Genomic DNA, 20,019 nt, shown 5'->3' on the forward strand with positions numbered 1-20,019 from the left:
TTTCTAAGAATATTGAAGCACTTACAACTACCTCCTGGCAATGTTTTGTGGAATGCATCAAAGATAAATTAGCTGGTCGAGAGATTCCTTCAAGTCTTGTATCCTGGGTCTGTGTAAACCCTTCACTCCCCCTTCTGGGGGGGGGGGGTTTCTTCTTGGTCAAGAAAAATATATCTTGCTCTGCTTGCATGCAACAGCCAATCTGTAGCCAACCTCTAACTTAAAGTCATAGGACACACGCTGCTTGTTATAGAAATATGTAAGTACACTATCTGCTGGATCCCCGTGTCTCCAGAGATTGTGTCTTTCTGAGATTCCCTGTGACCCACTGTTTCTTCCTATGTACCTGTTCCCAGTGCCTTTTCTGGATTCCTGTGTATTCCAAGTGAGATTCCAGCATTCCTGCACCTTGGATCTCTGTGTACTCAAGAAGAGCTCCAGTTTTCTTGCACCTGTGTGCTATGTATGATTTTCCAGTATTCCTACACCTTGTGCCTTGTACACTCCAGGTCAGCCTCAAACATTCCTGCACTAGAATGTCCTGTGTACCTCTAGTAAGCCCCTCTTTGCTCTTTGGCAGTTTGGCATCTTTGTCTTCAATGATCCTCGCATCCCAGTGCTGCAAAAGACTTTCACTACTGCTCCTGTGATCCCAGCACTCTGATACTTCAAGAAATTTGTGCCATTAATCCAGTGTTCCTGGTTCCCTTGCACTCCAAGAGACTTTCACTACTCCTCCTGTTATTCCAGCACTCCAGTGCCGTAAAAGACTCTTACTACTGCTCCTGTACCTTTCCAGTGAGTCCAGTCTTTGCAACTGTTGGTCAGCTGTATCCTGCAAGACTGCAGATCGGCTGTTAACAAATCTGGTGAATTGCTGAGTATATACCTACTGGGGTTACAAGGTAAAGCACCTGTTGACCTTACCTTAATGTGGACCAAATATTGAGGAAAGCGGCTTAATTGAGGGGTGGTGGAGCACGCAAGATTTCTGTGGAACATATACAGCAAGTGTGCATGGCAAGGATGCACTTTGTATTATGAAGAAGATATGTGTTATATGAAGAGGATATTGTGTAATAAGAGTTAAAAGGACTTTTAATAATTAAAATTCACATTTTAATTGTGTAATTTAACAGCGCCCACTTTCATAAAGAACTGCACGCACACTGTTTTTTCTTGTATACTTAATCTTTATTCACTGAAATTAGTGTTCTATGGGGCTTATCCTACAAGTTTTAAACCATAGTAGAACAGGCAGGCCGTAGGGATGCTAAATTTTACAGAGTTACATTTTGTTTGTAGCTATAACTTTGTGTTACTGTTGTTAAAAAAAAAAAAAAAAAATTAAAGCACACAGCTTAGTAGGTATATTTGTAGTTCCACTGGCCATCCACTTCTCAGAACAAGTCTGTATTACCATTTTAAAAAACAATAAACAACTTTGTGTGTGTTCAATTTTAGTGACACAGCCTATGTAGTTCTAAGGCTGAGTATGTAATTTCTTTTGTGTTTAACTTGTCAGAACAAGTAGGTGTTACTGTTTGAAATAAAGAAGAACATTTTTTTTACAGTACTAAAAGTACTTAAATACATACAGGTTAAGTACTTAAATGCGTAGCTTGAACCTTGCGGTTCTCAAAGCAAAAATTGGCCTGGGGGGCTTTACAGGGCTGAGTGGGGGGCTGAGCAGAGAGCGCACAGCTGAGGGAAAAGGCTTGCCCCATCTCCCTGTGTAGGTGGAACCTGAAACTCAGTTTTCTAAATTACCTACACAGGGTAATGCAGCATGTTCTCCTCTCCAGTGACACATTATAAACAGGGATCAAACAGGGAAAGAGATCAAAGATCACTGGGTTTGTGGCCTCTTTTATGTAAACAAATTACCTAGAAAGGCATAACTAAATAGTAAGGAAAACTTAGAAAAATATAATAAAACAAATGTCACTATAAAAGGTGTCACCATTGCGACCCTTGTGACCACTCAAGTTCTTCCCCTTGTTGGTGGCCATCTTATTTTTCTTATACATATAATGCTTAGGAACAACATTCTTTTTCAAGCAGAACAAAATGAATGGTGCCCCACAAAACAAACCGCATACCTGAGCTGATGATCTTTTCCTGCTGGACTCCCACCACAAATGACAGCACCTGGGCCAGCAAATTAATGTTAAAAAAACTAACGAACTGGCCAGCTGACATCATTGACAAAAATGGTAATGACCATATCTGGTCAATGATGTCACTTGGTCTGCCTGCCACCTTGTTTACAATTTGAAATAAGCCAGTAGGTGGGTGGCCAACTAGAAGCTTCATCAAGTGGTGGTAGTAATACCACCACTAAATGAATGACTTCTAGCCACAGCAGATGGTGGTTCAGATCACCTGTTCAGGAAACTGTGAACAGCTTGGGCTTTGGTCGAACTATTTGAAGTTGAGCTCCTAAAGCCACAGCAGACAGGCTTGACTCCGGTAGCACTCACAACTGGTGGTTTCCATCAATTAGAATAATAAAAAGGTAGATAAATAAAAACATGAATCCATACATAAATAAGTAAAAATGCCTGTCCCATTTTTTAGGAAGACACCTTCAAGGGCCTCCTGGTACACTATACGAACAAAATGACCACACAAGAGGAAAGGAAAATTGAATCACTATGAGAACATGCATGTGCTTGTGCAAAGCCTTTTCTGATGGATACTCTGCTACCTATGGATGTCAAACAGATAACAACAGTTGCACCATCAGCAGGGGACATGCAACAAAGGTGTTACAAGCTTTCTTTATGCAGTGAAGTGTAGGCTTGGTCCCAAGTAGCACTTATACACAGAGTTTTTTCATCATGGTCACTGAGTATGTTGATTCAGTTTGGATACCAATAACTAGAGATGAGCGAAGTATTCAAAAATTCGATTCGACTGATTCGGCGAATTCGTGGAAAATATTCGATTCGAGTCGAATATATTCGCTGTGAATTTAACTTAAAAAAGGGTGTTTCTAGGCTTCAGAGAGACTTAATATTAGTGCAGAACACTGTACCTTTAATTTAAATGCCCTTGGAGTCTGCTGGGGAAGAGAAATAATACTGTCAGTCAGTATGACATGCAGATGAGTGCCGTCGATCTTAGAATCACCGCACACTTCACTCATTTGGCCAGTCACGGGGCCAAAACCAGTGTTTGGAGCCACAGTGTGGCGGTGGAGGCAGCAGCAATGGGAGGCCATACAGCAACCTATGGCAAAATGGAAACCAGCAGGAGTGTGAGGAGACCTGAAAGTGGCACATGGCAGAGTGGGAGCAATGGGAGGCGGTACAGGGACCCATGTCACACTGTGGACCCAGCAGCAGCGTGACGAGGCGGTACGGGGGCCCATGGCAGATTTGGGGCCTGGCAGCACCTATAGGAGGCCTGTAATCTGCCAGCAACCTATGACAAAATGGAAACCAGCAGGAGTGTGAGGAGACCTGAAAGTGGCACATGGCAGAGTGTGGCGATGGAGACAGCAGCAATGGGAGGCCGTACAGGGACCCATGAGAGACTGTGGACCTGGCAGCAGCATGAGGAGGCAGTATAGGGGCCCATGGCAGATTAGGGGCCTGGCAGCAGCTATGGGAGGCCCGTAATCTGCCAGCACCCTATGTCAAAAAATTCAACACACCAGCAGTGTGAGGAGACCTGAAAGTGGCACATGGCAGAGTGTGGCGATGGAGACAGCAGCAATGGGAGGTCGTACAGGGACCCATGAAAGACTCTGGACCTGCCAGCAGCATGAGGAGGCGGTATAGGGGCCCATGGCAGATTAGGGGCCTGGCAGCAGCTATGGGAGGCCCGTAATCTGCCAGCACCCTATGTCAAAAAATTGAACACACCAGCAGTGTGAGGAGACCTGAAAGTGGCACATGGCAGAGTGTGGCGATGGAGACAGCAGCAATGGGAGGCCGTACAGGGACCCATGAGAGACTCTGGACTTGGCAGCAGCATGAGGAGGCGGTATATAGGGGCCCATGGCAGATTAGGGGCCTGGCAGCAGCTATGGGAGGCCCGTAATCTGCCAGCACCCTATGACAAAAAATGGAACACACCAGCAGTGTGAGGAGACCTGAAAGTGGCACATGTTTGGGGCATGATTCATGGCGGATTTAGTCAGTTGTGTCAGGAACTAGTGGTTTGAAATCCAGACTAATCCACGCCTGATTCATTTTCACAACCGTGAGTCTCTCCACACTTTGGGTGGACAGTCGTGTCCTCCGCGGAGTTGCAATACCTCCTGCCGCACTAAACACGCGCTCCGATGCCACGCTACTGGCCGGGCATGACAGCCTTTCAAGGGCAAATTCAGCTAGTTGGGGCCAAAGGTCAAGTTTCGTTGCCCAGTAGTCAAGGGGATTGTCTACCTCGGTTGGCAGGGTGCTGTCCAAGTAGGCCCAAGCCTGTTGTTTGAGGTCCTGCTCCAGGTCCACCTGATGCTGCTGCTGCTGGTTAGTAGTTTCCTCACTGCGCTGGTGAAGAAAGCTACTCATCATCGACTGCAGACTGAGGCAGCCGCTGCTGGTGGAGCTGCCACTGCTCCTACCACCCCACCCCTCCCCTGCTGCCATGGCAGCAGAACGCGAGCGCACAGGGCCCACAGTGTCTGAGGATGGACGTTGGCGCAGAAAGGCAGAGACCAACTGACTACATAGGTGGTTTTTATAGTACGTTATTTTGGCCTCCCTCTCAGCAGGTGTGAAAAAGGCCACCATTTTGGAACGGTAGCGAGGGTCCAACAAGGTGGACAGCCAAAAGTCATCCCTCTGTCTGATGGTTATTATTCGGCTGTCGCTACGCAAGCAACCGAGCATGCTATGGGCCATTTGTGCCAAGGAATGCGAGGGACTCCCTGCCTCCATCTCCACAGCATACTGCCACGGTGCGTCTGGGTCCTCTGTCTCCTCCTCCTCCTCCTCTACCAGATGCTCCTGCTCCTCCACTCCTGTCCGCTGAGTGGAAAAACCACCCATTTCACTCAATAATTCCTGAGCACCAATGTCTTCCTCTACCTCCTCCTCTTCTTCCTGTCCTGCCCCCACAGGGGTCATGTGGCGTTGAGATCTGTGCGCCACGTCTGCCGCACCCTGACCAGCCATTGTTAACAGCATTTGTTCCAGGACGTGCAACAGAGGAATGACGTCGTTCATCCCATAGTCCTGCCGACTCACGAATAGCGTGGCCTCCTCAAAGGGCTTGAGCAAGCGCAGGTGTCACGCATGAGCTGCCAATGGCTGACATCGAAGTTACACAGGGGAGTACCTTTATCCGCTTGTAACATCAGGAAATCTGTGATGGCCTTTCGCTGTTCGTAAAGGCGGTCTAACATGTGTAGGGTTGAATTCCACCTTGTTGCAACGTCGCAGATCAGGCGATGCTGTGCAATTCCGTTCTGCCGCTGCAGCTCAAGGAGGGTGTGCTTTGCGGTGTAGGAATGGCTGAAATGCATGCAAAGTTTACGTGACATTTTAAGGATGTCTTGCAGTGGGATGGTGGATTTTAGGAACCGCTTGACAACCAGATTGAACACGTGAGCCATGCATGGCGCATGGCACAACCTTCCTTGACGCAGAGCAGACACCATGTTCTTTCCGTTGTCGGTCAACATGGTTCCGATTTTCAGTTTGCGCGGAGACAGCCATCTGTCGATTTCTCTGTTCATTACACTGAGAAGTTCCTCCCCTGTGTGACTACGTTCGCCTGGACCTGGCAGCAGCATGAGGAGGCGGTATATAGGGGCCTATGGCAGATTAGGGGCCTGGCAGCAGCTATAGGAGGCCCGTAATCTGCCAGCACCCTATGTCAAAAAATTCAACACACCAGCAGTGTGAGGAGACCTGAAAGTGGCACATGGCAGAGTGTGGCGATGGAGACAGCAGCAATGGGAGGCCGTACAGGGACCCATGAGAGACTCTGGACCTGGCAGCAGCATGAGGAGGCGGTATATAGGGGCCTATGGCAGATTAGGGGCCTGGCAGCAGCTATAGGAGGCCCGTAATCTGTCAGCACCCTATGTCAAAAAATTCAACACACCAGCAGTGTGTGAGGAGACCTGAAAGTGGCACATGGCAGAGTGTGGCGATGGAGACAGCAGCAATGGGAGGCCGTACAGGGACCCATGAGAGACTCTGGACCTGGCAGCAGCATGAGGAGGTGGTATATAGGGGCCTATGGCAGATTAGGGGCCTGGCAGCAGCTATAGGAGGCCCGTAATCTGCCAGCACCCTATGTCAAAAAATTCAACACACCAGCAGTGTGAGGAGACCTGAAAGTGGCACATGGCAGAGTGTGGCGATGGAGACAGCAGCAATGGGAGGCCGTACAGGGACCCATGAGAGACTGTGGACCTGGCAGCAGCATGAGGAGGCGGTATATAGGGGCCTATGGCAGATTAGGGGCCTGGCAGCAGCTATAGGAGGCCCGTAATCTGCCAGCACCCTATGTCAAAAAATTCAACACACCAGCAGTGTGAGGAGACCTGAAAGTGGCACATGGCAGAGTGTGGCGATGGAGACAGCAGCAATGGGAGGCCGTACAGGGACCCATGAGAGACTGTGGACCTGGCAGCAGCATGAGGAGGCGGTATATAGGGGCCTATGGCAGATTAGGGGCCTGGCAGCAGCTATAGGAGGCCCGTAATCTGCCAGCACCCTATGTCAAAAAATTCAACACACCAGCAGTGTGAGGAGACCTGAAAGTGGCACATGGCAGAGTGTGGCGATGGAGACAGCAGCAATGGGAGGCCGTACAGGGACCCATGAGAGACTGTGGACCTGGCAGCAGCATGAGGAGGCGGTATATAGGGGCCTATGGCAGATTAGGGGCCTGGCAGCAGCTATAGGAGGCCCGTAATCTGCCAGCACCCTATGTCAAAAAATTCAACACACCAGCAGTGAGAGGAGACCTGAAAGTGGCACATGGCAGAGTGTGGCGATGGAGACAGCAGCAATGGGAGGCCGTACAGGGACCCATGAGAGACTGTGGACCTGGCAGCAGCATGAGGAGGCGGTATATAGGGGCCTATGGCAGATTAGGGGCCTGGCAGCAGCTATAGGAGGCCCGTAATCTGCCAGCACCCTATGTCAAAATATTCAACACACCAGCAGTATGAGGAGACCTGAAAGTGGCACATGGCAGAGTGTGGCGATGGAGACAGCAGCAATGGGAGGCCGTACAGGGACCCATGAGAGACTGTGGACCTGGCAGCAGCATGAGGAGGCGGTATATAGGGGCCTATGGCAGATTAGGGGCCTGGCAGCAGCTATAGGAGGCCCGTAATCTGCCAGCACCCTATGTCAAAAAATTCAACACACCAGCAGTGTGAGGAGACCTGAAAGTGGCACATGGCAGAGTGTGGCGATGGAGACAGCAGCAATGGGAGGCCGTACAGGGACCCATGAGAGACTCTGGACCTGGCAGCAGCATGAGGAGGCGGTATATAGGGGCCTATGGCAGATTAGGGGCCTGGCAGCAGCTATAGGAGGCCCGTAATCTGTCAGCGCCCTATGTCAAAAAATTCAACACACCAGCAGTGTGAGGAGACCTGAAAGTGGCACATGGCAGAGTGTGGCGATGGAGACAGCAGCAATGGGAGGCCGTACAGGGACCCATGAGAGACTCTGGACCTGGCAGCAGCATGAGGAGGCGGTATATAGGGGCCTATGGCAGATTAGGGGCCTGGCAGCAGCTATGGGAGGCCCGTAATCTGCCAGCACCCTATGTCAAAAAATGGAACACACCAGCAGTGTGTGAGGAGACCTGAAAGTGGCACATGTTTGAGGCATGATTCATGGCGGATTTAGTCAGTTGTGTCAGGAACTGGTGGTTTGAAATCCAGACTAATCCACGCCTGATTCATTTTCACAAACGTGAGTCTCTCCACACTTTGGGTGGACAGTCGTGTCCTCCGCGGAGTTACAATACCTCCTGCCGCACTAAACACGCGCTCCGATGCCACGCTACTGGCCGGGCATGACAGCCTTTCAAGGGCAAATTCAGCTAGTTGGGGCCAAAGGTCAAGTTTCGTTGCCCAGTAGTCATGGGGATTGTCTACCTCGGTTGGCAGGGTGCTGTCCAAGTAGGCCCAAGCCTGTTGTTTGAGGTCCTGCTCCAGGTCCACCTGATGCTGCTGCTGCTGCTGCTGCGGCTGGTTAGTAGTTTCCTCACTGCGCTGGTGAAGAAAGCTACTCATCATCGACTGCAGACTGAGGCAGCTGCTGCTGGTGGAGCTGCCACTGCTCCTACCACCCCACCCCTCCCCTGCTGCCATGGCAGCGGAACGCGAGCGCACAGGGCCCACAGTGTCTGAGGATGGACGTTGGCGCAGAAAGGCAGAGACCAACTGACTACATAGGTGGTTTTTATAGTACGTTATTTTGGCCTCCCTCTCAGCAGGTGTGAAAAAGGCCACCATTTTGGAACGGTAGCGAGGGTCCAACAAGGTGGACAGCCAAAAGTCATCCCTCTGTCTGATGGTTATTATTCGGCTGTCGCTACGCAAGCAACCGAGCATGCTATGGGCCATTTGTGCCAAGGAATGCGAGGGACTCCCTGCCTCCATCTCCACAGCATACTGCCACGGTGCGTCTGGGTCCTCTGTCTCCTCCTCCTCCTCCTCTACCAGATGCTCCTGCTCCTCCACTCCTGTCCGCTGAGTGGAAAAACCACCCATTTCACTCAATAATTCCTGAGCACAAATGTCCTCCTCTACCTCCTCCTCTTCTTCCTGTCCTGCCCCCACAGGGGTCATGTGGCGTTGAGATCTGTGCGCCACGTCTACCGCACCCTGACCAGCCATTGTTAACAGCATTTGTTCAAGGACGTGCAACAGAGGAATGACGTCGTTCATCCCATAGTCCTGCCGACTCACGAATAGCGTGGCCTCCTCAAAGGGCCTGAGCAAGCGGCAGGTGTCACGCATGAGCTGCCAATGGCTGACATCGAAGTTACACAGGGGAGTACCTTTATCCGCTTGTAACATCAGGAAATCGGTGATGGCCTTTCGCTGCTCGTAAAGGCGGTCTAACATGTGTAGGGTTGAATTCCACCTTGTTGCAACGTCGCAGATCAGGCGATGATGTGGAATTCCGTTCTGCCGCTGCAGCTCAATGAGGGTGTGCTTTGCGGTGTAGGAATGGCTGAAATGCATGCAAAGTTTACGTGACATTTTAAGGATGTCTTGCAGTGGGATGGTGGATTTTAGGAACCGCTTGACAACCAGATTGAACACGTGAGCCATGCATGGCGCATGGCACAACCTTCCTTGACGCAGAGCAGACACCATGTTCTTTCCGTTGTCGGTCAACATGGTTCCGATTTTCAGTTTGCGCGGAGACAGCCATCTGTCGATTTCTCTGTTCATTACACTGAGAAGTTCCTCCCCTGTGTGACTACGTTCGCCAAGGCATACCAGGTGCAGAACAGCGTGACACCGTTGCGCCCTGCACATGTGATATGCCGGTTGGGTAATGGGACTTGGCACGGGGGTGGCGGCTGAGGACACGGCAGAAGAAGAGGTGGTAGAGGCGGACATCTTTTGTGGACCAAGGACGTGCAAACGTGGAGGCAAAAGTGGCGTGACCTGTCCAAGTTGCTGGTGCGGCTGTGACGGCACCACGTTCACCCAGTGGGCCGTAAATGACATGTACTGTCCCTGACCGTAGTTACAGCTCCACACGTCGGCGCTGCCGTGCACTTTGGCAGAGACCGACATGCTCAAAGACTGGCCCACCATGTTTTCTACATGTGAATGCAGGGCTGGCACTGCCTTTTTGGCGAAGAAATGACGGCTTGGCACTCTCCACCGCGGCGCGGCACAAGCCATCATTTCTCGGAAAGGTGCTGAGTCCACCACTTGGAAAGGGAGGGACTGCAGCACCAGCAACTTGGACAGGAGGACGTTCAGCTTTTGCACCGTCGGGTGCGTGCTCGCAAACTGTTGTCTCTTGGAAACGGATTCCAAGAAAGACTGCTGACGGAATCCGTGAAGAGGAGTAGCAGGAGAAGGAGCATCTGAACGAGCGGAAGATGCCAACGAGCGACAACTCCCCTCAGCAGAGGTGTTGGAGCCTTGACTGGCTGATGGAGGGCGATTGACGTCGGGTGACAGAGCAAGTAACGGAGCAGGTGATGGAGCGGGGGCTGGGGCAGGCAGAACCGCCGTATCTTTATCACGGTTTTCCCAGGCCACCAAATGGCGACGCTGCATATGCTGCCGCAACGCTGTAGTCCCAACATTGGCCCCCTGGCCACGCTTGACTTTCTGGCCACATAGTCGACATACGGCTACGTTTACTTCCTCGGGCGGCTTGACGAAAAATTGCCACACCGCCGAGTAGGAAACTTTGCCCCCGATACTCCTCACTGGCTGACTGCTGCTTCCTCCGTGCACACCGGCACCACTACTGGCCGTGGTGGTAGGCTGCAGTGGAGCTGGTGCTCTACTCCGTGGCCGTTTGGCTCCACTGACACTGCTGCGACCCTGCTGCTGTCTCCTGGGCAACCCACCGACTGTTTCGCTCACTGCCAAGCTGCCACCCTCTTCTCCTGATGATGCGGAAGAAATTGCCTGATGACGACGAGGCTGCCAAGTGCGATCAACCTCCTCATCATCAAGTAGGGTCTCCGCCTCACTACTAGCCCCCTCGGCTGCGTCTGGGTCAGGAGACAGACCTGTCTCTAGACCGGCTACCGGGCCACTCTCCTCGCCACTACTTCTTCGCCTGGCTGCTGAAAAGGCGGATGTCTCCCCCCGTTCCTGACCGCCCTCTGTTAGCTCTTCCTCACTGTACAGTGGGGCTGAGCCCACAGCATGCGATACTTCGCTTGGTGAGGGAACACCAAAGGACAGGGGCAGGTAAAGGACACGTGATTTCAGTGGGCTTGGTCCCGGGCCATGCCAACTAACGGTTGTGTCTGACGTACCCACCGACCGTTGGCTGTAGGTGTCAGAGGTGACCTGGGAAGAGGAAGACGACCGAGCCAACCAATCGATGACGGCAGGGTTGTCGGTGGAGACACGACCGCTGGATGACACCGGGAGCACTGGCCTCTGGCTGCGACTAGTGCTGCCTCGACCCCTTCCTCTGCTGCCACGTCTGCTCGCTCCTAAAACATTGCCTCCTCTGCCACTCCTCTGCATGTTGTCTGACATACTCTTTAATTCAACGATTCTGTGTCCCTGAGTAACAATTCTGTGTCCCTGAGTAACAATTCTGTGTCTGTCCCTGAGTAACAATTCTGTGGCCCTAAGTAACGTTTCTGTGGCCCTAAGTAACGTTTCTGTGGCCCTCAGTAACAATTCTGTGTCCCCCTGATTAACGTTTATGTGGCCCTAAGTAACGGTTCTGTGGCCCTCAGTAACAATTCTGTGTCCCTCAGTAACAATTCTGTGTCTGTCCCTGAGTAACAATTATGTGGCCCTAAGTAACGGTTATGTGGCCCTCAGTAACAATTCTGTGTCCCTGAGTAACGTTTCTGTGGCCCTAAGTAACGGTTCTGTGGCCCTCAGTAACAATTCTGTGTCCCTGAGTAACAATTCTGTGTCTGTCCCTGAGTAACAATTCTGTGGCCCTAAGTAACGGTTCTGTGGCCCTCAGTAACAATTCTGTGTCCCTGAGTAATGTTTCTGTGGCCCTAAGTAACAGTTCTGTGGCCCTAAGTAACAGTTCTGTGTCTGACCCTGAGTAACAATTCTGTGGCCCTAACTAACGTTTCTGTGGCCCTAAGTAACAGTTCTGTGGCCCTCAGTAACAATTCTGTGTCTGTCCCTGAGTAACAATTCTGTGGCCCTAAGTAACGTTTCTGTGGCCCTAAGTAACAGTTCTGTGTCTGACCCTGAGTAACAATTCTGTGGCCCTAACTAACGTTTCTGTGGCCCTAACTAACGTTTCTGTGGCCCTAAGTAACAATTCTCTGGCACTCAGTAACAATTCTGTCTGTCCCTGAGTAACAATTCTGTGGCCCTAATAACGTTTCTGTGGCCCTAAGTAACAGTTCTGTGGCCCTCAGTAACAATTCTGTGTCTGTCCCTGAGTAACAATTCTGTGGCCCTAACTAACGTTTCTGTGGCCCTAAGTAACAATTCTCTGGCACTCAGTAACAATTCTGTCTGTCCCTGAGTAACAATTCTGTGGCCCTAATAACGTTTCTGTGGCCCTAAGTAACAGTTCTCTGGCACTCAGTAACAATTCTATCTATCCCTGAGTAACAATTCTGTGGCCCTAATAACGATTCTGTGGCCCTAATTAACAGTTCTGTGGCCCTCAGTAACAATTCTGTGTCTGACCCTGAGTAACAATTCTGTGGCCCTAACTAACGTTTCTGTGGCCCTAAGTAACGATTCTGTGGCCCTCATTAACAATTCTGTGTCCCTGAGTAACGTTTCTCTGTCCCCAAGTAACGTTTCTGTGGCCCTAACTCTGTCCCTAATACAGAGCGGTCTGCCTCTCTTGAATGACTGGAGGCAAATGAAGAATTCTAAAATGGCCGCTATTTATAGCTCGACCATTACACAGTGCTGGCTGGCTGGCTGCTGATTGGCTAATGCGATCACATGTCATTAAGGAATGCATTATGGGTCAGCGCGCCTTGTCTGCACGCCTTCCCAGACATCCCCGCTCCATCGCCGCACATGTCCGCTGCCATTTTAGGAAAAATTTCCAATATTCGACTCGAATTCCACTTCGCCTACTTCGATTCGCTCATCTCTACCAATAACCTCACAAGTGAAAAAAAAATACCCCATAGACTACTGAGTGTCTGACACAGACCAGTGGCCAAAGCTTTCAGAATAGGTGCTGGTCTTTCCAGCTGCAAGTGTCTTATCAGAAAGGGTATTCAATACAGCTGGAGGGGTGGTGACTGACAAATGCATCAGCTCATTCACTGGCAATGATGATAGCCTGACCTTTTTGAAAACAATCCAGAATTGTATCATAGGTGCCTTCCCCTTCCCATTATTTATTTCAGGTACTTATATAGTACTGTCAATTTAAACAGTGCTTTACATATATATTGTATATTCACATCAGTCCCTATCCCTCAAGGGGTGTACAATATAAGAACAAAAAAAGTTACTCATGTATGACTAGCTTAAGAGTAACTGGATAGTTGAGAAAACATTTCTGGGGGAATTATTTACACCAGCAATGTAAGATATACCTCCAATTTGTCATATTGAAAAGTAACATTTGAGGTGTTTTGACGGGTTTAGAAAATTATGTAATGTTGATTGAAATGGAAATGTTTATTATGATTAAATTACAAAATGGCTTTTGTAGCAACTGTGTATGCTAGTCTTTTTCAGTGAAAGTAGAGTGTTCAGTTTATATTAGATTGTTTCCATATTTCTCAAATTCTTGCAGGAGGTTATGTACTGTTAGGTCAGTAGATAAGCTGTTTATCTGAATGTTTCATATTAAAGTAGAGGAATGCCAGATGCAGCAAGGGCAAATGAGAGGACTTGACTATAGTCTTGAGCACTCTTTATTGTAAACCCTTCTTGGTTGTTAACAATGCAATGTGTATTTTCAGTTAAGACATATTTTGAGTTATCATTTAAGGGTTCAGTTTTATTTTAATGTAATACTGTCTTTAAAATTATTAAAAGTGTTTATTCCTAATGTATGCTGTTGTATTAAATACAGACATTTGTACATTATCTGCCAGAAGTATCACTGTATACCACAACAGTCACTTCACCTCTGCGCTTAACAAAATGTAAGATATCAACCATTCAGCGAAGTGCATTGTTTTCAAACTAGTTGATGCAAAGGCTTGCATTATAAGAATAGACAGTAAAGGCACAACCACTGTGTAGCATTGCAAGGCAAGAAGCAGAGCCTGCATATTTATTGAAAAACTATAGGTATGTGTTGGAGCAGGATTTTATTTTACCTGTTGCCAGATTTTTTTGTAATGACTAGTCATTCTAACCTGGACAGGTCATTTTTCTATGATGATAAAAATGTATTGTCCTCTCTCCGATTCTCCAAATTTATTATATTGTTTCCACTTTTCATCTTTTCCATCCTAAGACTTTCTAAAAGTAATTTTCCATCTATCTTGTACTTTCATTCCAAAGGTGTTGCTTTGGTTTCTTTTCTTTATGTTTATTATGAGATTATATACAGGTGAAACTTGAAATATTAGAATATGGTGCAAAAGTTCATTTATTTCAGTAATGCAACTTAAAAGATGAAACTAATATATGAGATAGACTCATTACATGCAAAGCAAGATAGTTCAAGCCGTGATTTGTCATAATTGTGATGATTATGGCTTACAGCTCATGAAAACCCCAAAATCACAATCTCAGAAAATTAGAATATTGTGAAAGGTGCAATATTCTCGGCTCAAAGTGTCACACTCTAATTAGCTAATTAGGCCATAACACCTCCAAAGGGTTCCTGAGCCTTTAAATGGTCTCTCAGTCTGGTTCAGTAGGAATCACAATCATTGGAAACACTGCTGACCTGACAGTTGTGCAGAAAACCATCATTGACACCCTCCATAAGGAGGGAAAGCCTCAAAAGGTAATTGCAAAAGAAGTTGGATGTTCCCAAAGTGCTGTACCAAAGCACATTAATAGAAAGTTATGTGGAAGAAAAAGGTGCACAAGCAGCAGGGATGACCGCAGCCTGGAGAGGATTGTCAGGAAAAGGCCATTCAAAAGTGTTTGGGACTTTCACAAGGAGTGGACTGAGGCTGGAGTCAGTGCATCAAGAGCCACCACACACAGACGGATCCTGGACATCCGCTCCTGAACAACAAACAACGTCAGAAGCGTCTTACCTGGGCTAAAGAAAAGCAGACCTGGTCTGTTGCTCAGTGGTCCAAAGTCCTTTTTTCTGATGAGAGCAACTTTTGCATCTCATTTGGAAACCAAGGATCCAGAGTATGGAGGAAGAATGGAGAGGCACACACTGCAAGATGCTTGAAGCCCAGTGTGAAGTTTTCACAGTCTGTGTTGATTTGCGGAGCCATGCCATCTGCTGGTGTTGGTCCACTGTGCTTCATTAAGTCCAGGGTCAACACAAACGTCTACCAGGAGATTTTGGAGCACTTCATGCTTCCTTCCACAGATGAGCTTTATGGGGATGCTGACTTCATTTTCCAGCAGGACTTGGCACCTGCCCACACTGCTAAAAGCACCAAAACCTGGTTCAATGACCGTGGGATTACTGTGCTTGATTGGCAAGCAAACTCGCCTGACCTGAACCCCATAGAGAATCTATGGGGAATTGCCAAGAGAAAGATGAGAGACATGAGACCGAACAATGCAGAAGAGCTGAGGGCTGCTATTGGAGCATCCTGGTCTTCCATAACACCTCAGCAGTGCCACAAGCTGATAGCTTCCATGCCATGCCGCATTGAGGCACTAATTGCTGCAAAAGGGGCCCAAACCAAATACTGAGTACATATGCATGCTTATACTTTTCAGAGGTCCGATATTGTTCTATGTATAATCCTTGTTTTATTGATTGCATGTAACATTCTAATTTTCTGAGATTGTGGATTTGGGGTTTTCATGAGCTGTAATCCATAATCATCACAATTATGACAAATCACGTCTTGAACTATCTTGCTTTGCATGTAATGAGTCTATCTCATATATTAGTTTCACCTCTTAAGCTGCATTACTGAAATAAATGAACTTTTGCACCATATTCTAATTTTTCAAGTTTCACCTGTATATTTCTCTAATTTTCTTACTTATGGATTTCTTCCTCTATCTTTTGGGCTGCAAAACAGTGGCCCATCAATGTCTATAGTAAATTATTCTGCTCAATATGGCCAACATTTCTTAAAAGGGGTCAATAGTCTGGTGAAAGCTTAACAGAAAACAAAATACATATATTTTGCAAGAAACATTCAAAAGCTCTAGACACCAGATCAAGAGGCATGTGTATACTTATCTCCAAAGCCATATTTAACCCTATTGCAAATACTAATGATCTCCTTGCTAGATATAGTATGTTCACACCAAAGTTTACACCTTAAGTGAACAAGGATTTTCTGTAAATGGAGTAAGGAGTATAAACCACACTAATATTAGCTGCAGGTCTCATGAAGGCAGGGAGCTGGAACTACAGTAGGAGCTGCAGTATCCTGGTTAAACAAAAGTAGTTATAAGGACACATCAGTAATCCAGCAATAGAATATATCTCGGGAGTGGTAATTTTTATATACACACCTAGAAAAAGCACATGGAGTTCTGCTTTTTATAACTCTATACACACTTTAGCTAGAAGATGTGTACACATTACACATTAGCCTATACTGTATTTACTTTACTACCTTCATGAAGCATACAGAAGAAATTATTATGTAATCCTCTTCTATAATCTTAGTGGTGTCTCTTAGTCAGGTACAGGGAATATTGATTACTCTGATCCTACACCCACAATAAATATCTATTTCACCAGATTGGAATGATATTCTTCCCTCAATAAATCAGTGTTTCCATTAAATCCATATGCTTTAGACAAAGCAGGTGTTAATGAAAACTGCTGCAGATATGTGGTAGGTACCTCTCTGCTCTTCATACCTGTCATTTTATTTGTTTTTGTTGTTTAATTGACAAGGTTATTTTAAACTTTAAAAAACAGCATTTTAGAGGCAAACTCACCCTAAGGTAGGATCTCCAGAGGTGAGGTGAAAAGATCAATGTATAAAATTATAGGTACAAAAATCATCAATATAGCTCTAAAGTGATAAAATACAGGATAGTTGTAATAATTTTCTTCTGTGTGTGAGGCACTTATGCTTTAAATGTGTGAATATATACTATTGACACAGAAGCTCCAGGTGATTGATAGAAGGGTATGTGAGATGGGGAAACAGCTCTCATTGTTTGAACACTGTTTGTGTGGAAGTAAATTAATGTTTTGACTGACATTCTGTGGTTTAGCCACAAGATGTCACTGTTTTTATAACACAGGCTCAGACTGCATAGATATTTGTATATTCATGAAGAGGTGGGATTTGGCACTCAGAGTTGGAGTTTAGTGAACAGGAAGAGGAAACTGCAGCCATGTTTTGGACGATGCTGAATGAAGGGGTGTGTGAGCTGAGAATCCGTTGACATCCAGGTGTGAATGCGTCCCTTAGTAACCAAGGCTGCAGCTGAGTGAAGCTAATGAGATTGCTGCCAGGAATGCTGATGAGATTGCTGCCAGGAAGACTGATGAGATCGCTGCCAGGAAGGCTGATGAGAGCAGAGGAACTAAGCAACATATACGGTGAGACCTCTTGCTTCTTGGAGAGACATTTGTTCTGTTCAGAGTCACCAGCGTATGAAAAGAAGACCCGGGTCTGTAAGATCGTGCACGCACCTCATTTCAGTGTTGGCGCTTTGAGACTGAGTCCAGGCCTATAGTTAGGTAGTTAGGGTCTCTGTTTGTGTCAGGCCACAAGTGTTGTTACTGAATATTGAAAGGACTCCACAACTTAAAGTGATATTTCACATTGGAGAGCTGATAAAATCCTACAAACTCAAGCCAGACTGGCGTTTTGCTCAGAAGAAATACTCAGGAATGTGCTACAGGACCAGTTATGTTAGAGGGAATACCGTACACCCATACACTGATTCCTGCTCTTTTAGGGTAATAACAGGTAAGGTGTGGCAGCTTATTTGTGTCCACCAGTAGGTAAATTACTTCACTTTATACCTTCATCCATCAGAAGGCGCCATGCTATGCAGCACAAGGGTCTCAGCCTTTGGGCTGGGTGTATGTAAATTTATTGTATGTTTCCAGCATTTGTGGTTGTGTTTTTTTGCCACATCTAAGTAAAATTCTGTTGTGGCAAAAGCTGGTGTTGGGGTTGCTTTCCTCGTTCGTGACTTCACTGTATACTGGGGAGCCCACCCCGGTACACTGCTTACAGGTATGCAGAATATGTGTTTATTAATGTTAACAAGCAACTCAATTGAACAGGGTCAGCATCAGATGTAGCAGAGTACAGTTTCAGAAAAGTAGGCAGGATTGCAGTATTCCAAGGGCGTTACTTGGGATCACACTTTAAAGTATATCTAAAACTGAAAGTTTTTTTATATTGTTTTGGAGTGGGGAGTGGTTAAAATTCCTATCATATTTTTTTTCACCATCCGTGTGCCATTGGGGAGATTTCCCTGCATTTTATGTGCTGTAAACACAACATGAAATGAAAGGAAATCTCTCAAAACTAAGCAAAATATTTTCTGTTGTCTCCTTTTCCATTGCTGATTCCAGATGCTTCTACTTTTTATTTTAAAGGTGTACCTTCAATAACCTGATAGAACCGATACTAAAAACTAGGTCAGACTGTACAGAGGGTGTTTAACGTGATCTCAATTTGCTGGTGCAAATTACACCAAATTGGGAAGAGAGTAAACTAGCATGAGAGATAACAGGTGTTAAGTTTCATTAGTTGGTCTAGAACTAGATAAGAGGGCATTTGAGCTACAAGGAACGGGGCTGGATCAGGTACTACACCTTAACACACATATAGAGCTGGCTTGGTTTTCAAGGATGGAAATATGTCTGAAGCCAGAAGAGCAGGTACAATGGCCAGACATTGCTGTGAGACCGAGAACTGAACTCTACTGAGATTATGGCTTTTGTGGCAAGGTGCAACTGAAAACAATATAAAAACATTTGTTTAAATCCAGGCAGCACAATGACAGTGGTGGTTATTTGCTAAAGCGGGAGAGTGCAAAATCTGGTGCAACACTGCATAGAAACCAATCAGCTTCCAGGTTATATTGCCAAAGATTAATTGAACAAGCTGAAGTTAGAGGCTGATTGGCTACCAAGCACAGCTACACCAGATTATGAGTGCACCATTTTTAGTAAATCTCCCTCAGTGTCACAAAGGAGATGTTAAAAGTATTATTGACAAGAGCCAAGTCTAACCACTGACCATACATCTTAGTATCTGATTGTACAATATTCTTTAAATCTACAATTATCTATGTAGTGCAAGGGCCTGTCTGATTTAATAATCATTGAATGGATTGTGTATGTGTGTCCTCATTTTACATCATTTTGGTAAATCTAAAGGAGGTTGTCTGATCAGACTATAGAGTTTATGATCACCTTAGATCAAATAATATTGAATAAAATTGGTCTGAGCAGCCACTGCAGGCTTGACAGAAAATATCTAGTTGTAGAAAGCACATAAAATTGCATCTGCTATTTTAAATCTTTCTTAAGGGGGTACATCTGATAATTTAACCCTTCCTGAATGGCTGTGTGGGAAATTGCAGAAGAATGGAAGGTTATACAAGGAAGGACAAGAGGATCATTAAAGGTCAAAAGGAGCTAAAAATGGCATAGAATGATATAAATTGCAATCTGTATTTAATCCCAGTTCAAGCTAATTTGCCCCTCTCTAGAGGTAGTTATTCATGGAATAGATAGAAGGTTGTTTGATTAAAATAGCAAAACTGATTGAGGGTTATTCTTTTATGGATTTACTGTAGTAAAAATAACATTGAAGTTTTTGAGTCACAAACTGTCATTATGAGGCAGATTACCTTATGAAATAGCGTCACTAGTTTCTATACTACATATTGTATAATTGTGACCATTATGTGGATAACTACAATAATGTTGCAGCTGTCAACCTTTTGTTGATGTGCTACCCTTGCTGCCTAAACTCTTGTTGTTTTGTGCCATACTCTTACATGGTAAATTAGTAAATGGAGCAGGTTTTGCTCAGGTGCTGTCATAATTCCATCCATGTCATTATGTTTGTTACTGTTTTTCTGTCATATTTCAGAGATTAAACAAATGCATTTTATTTGCTAAAAGTTATTTTCTTTTTTATAAAAAGTGAGTCAGACTTAAGCTTCTATCATGCCCTGTAATACAGCTTTGGAAAACAGTTTGAATTTGCTAATTTAAAATAGCACACTTTGAGCATCCCTTCTAAAATCGTGAATTTCTTAATATTGCTTAGGCTGGTTTTTGAATGCTAATGCCTCAGTTAAACTCTATAGAGAGT

Source organism: Staurois parvus, unplaced genomic scaffold (genome assembly GCF_062004578.1).
Source record: "Staurois parvus isolate SC_StPar_1 unplaced genomic scaffold, SC_StPar_1.0 ptg000007l, whole genome shotgun sequence".
NCBI classification, from domain to species: Eukaryota; Metazoa; Chordata; class Amphibia; order Anura; family Ranidae; genus Staurois; species Staurois parvus.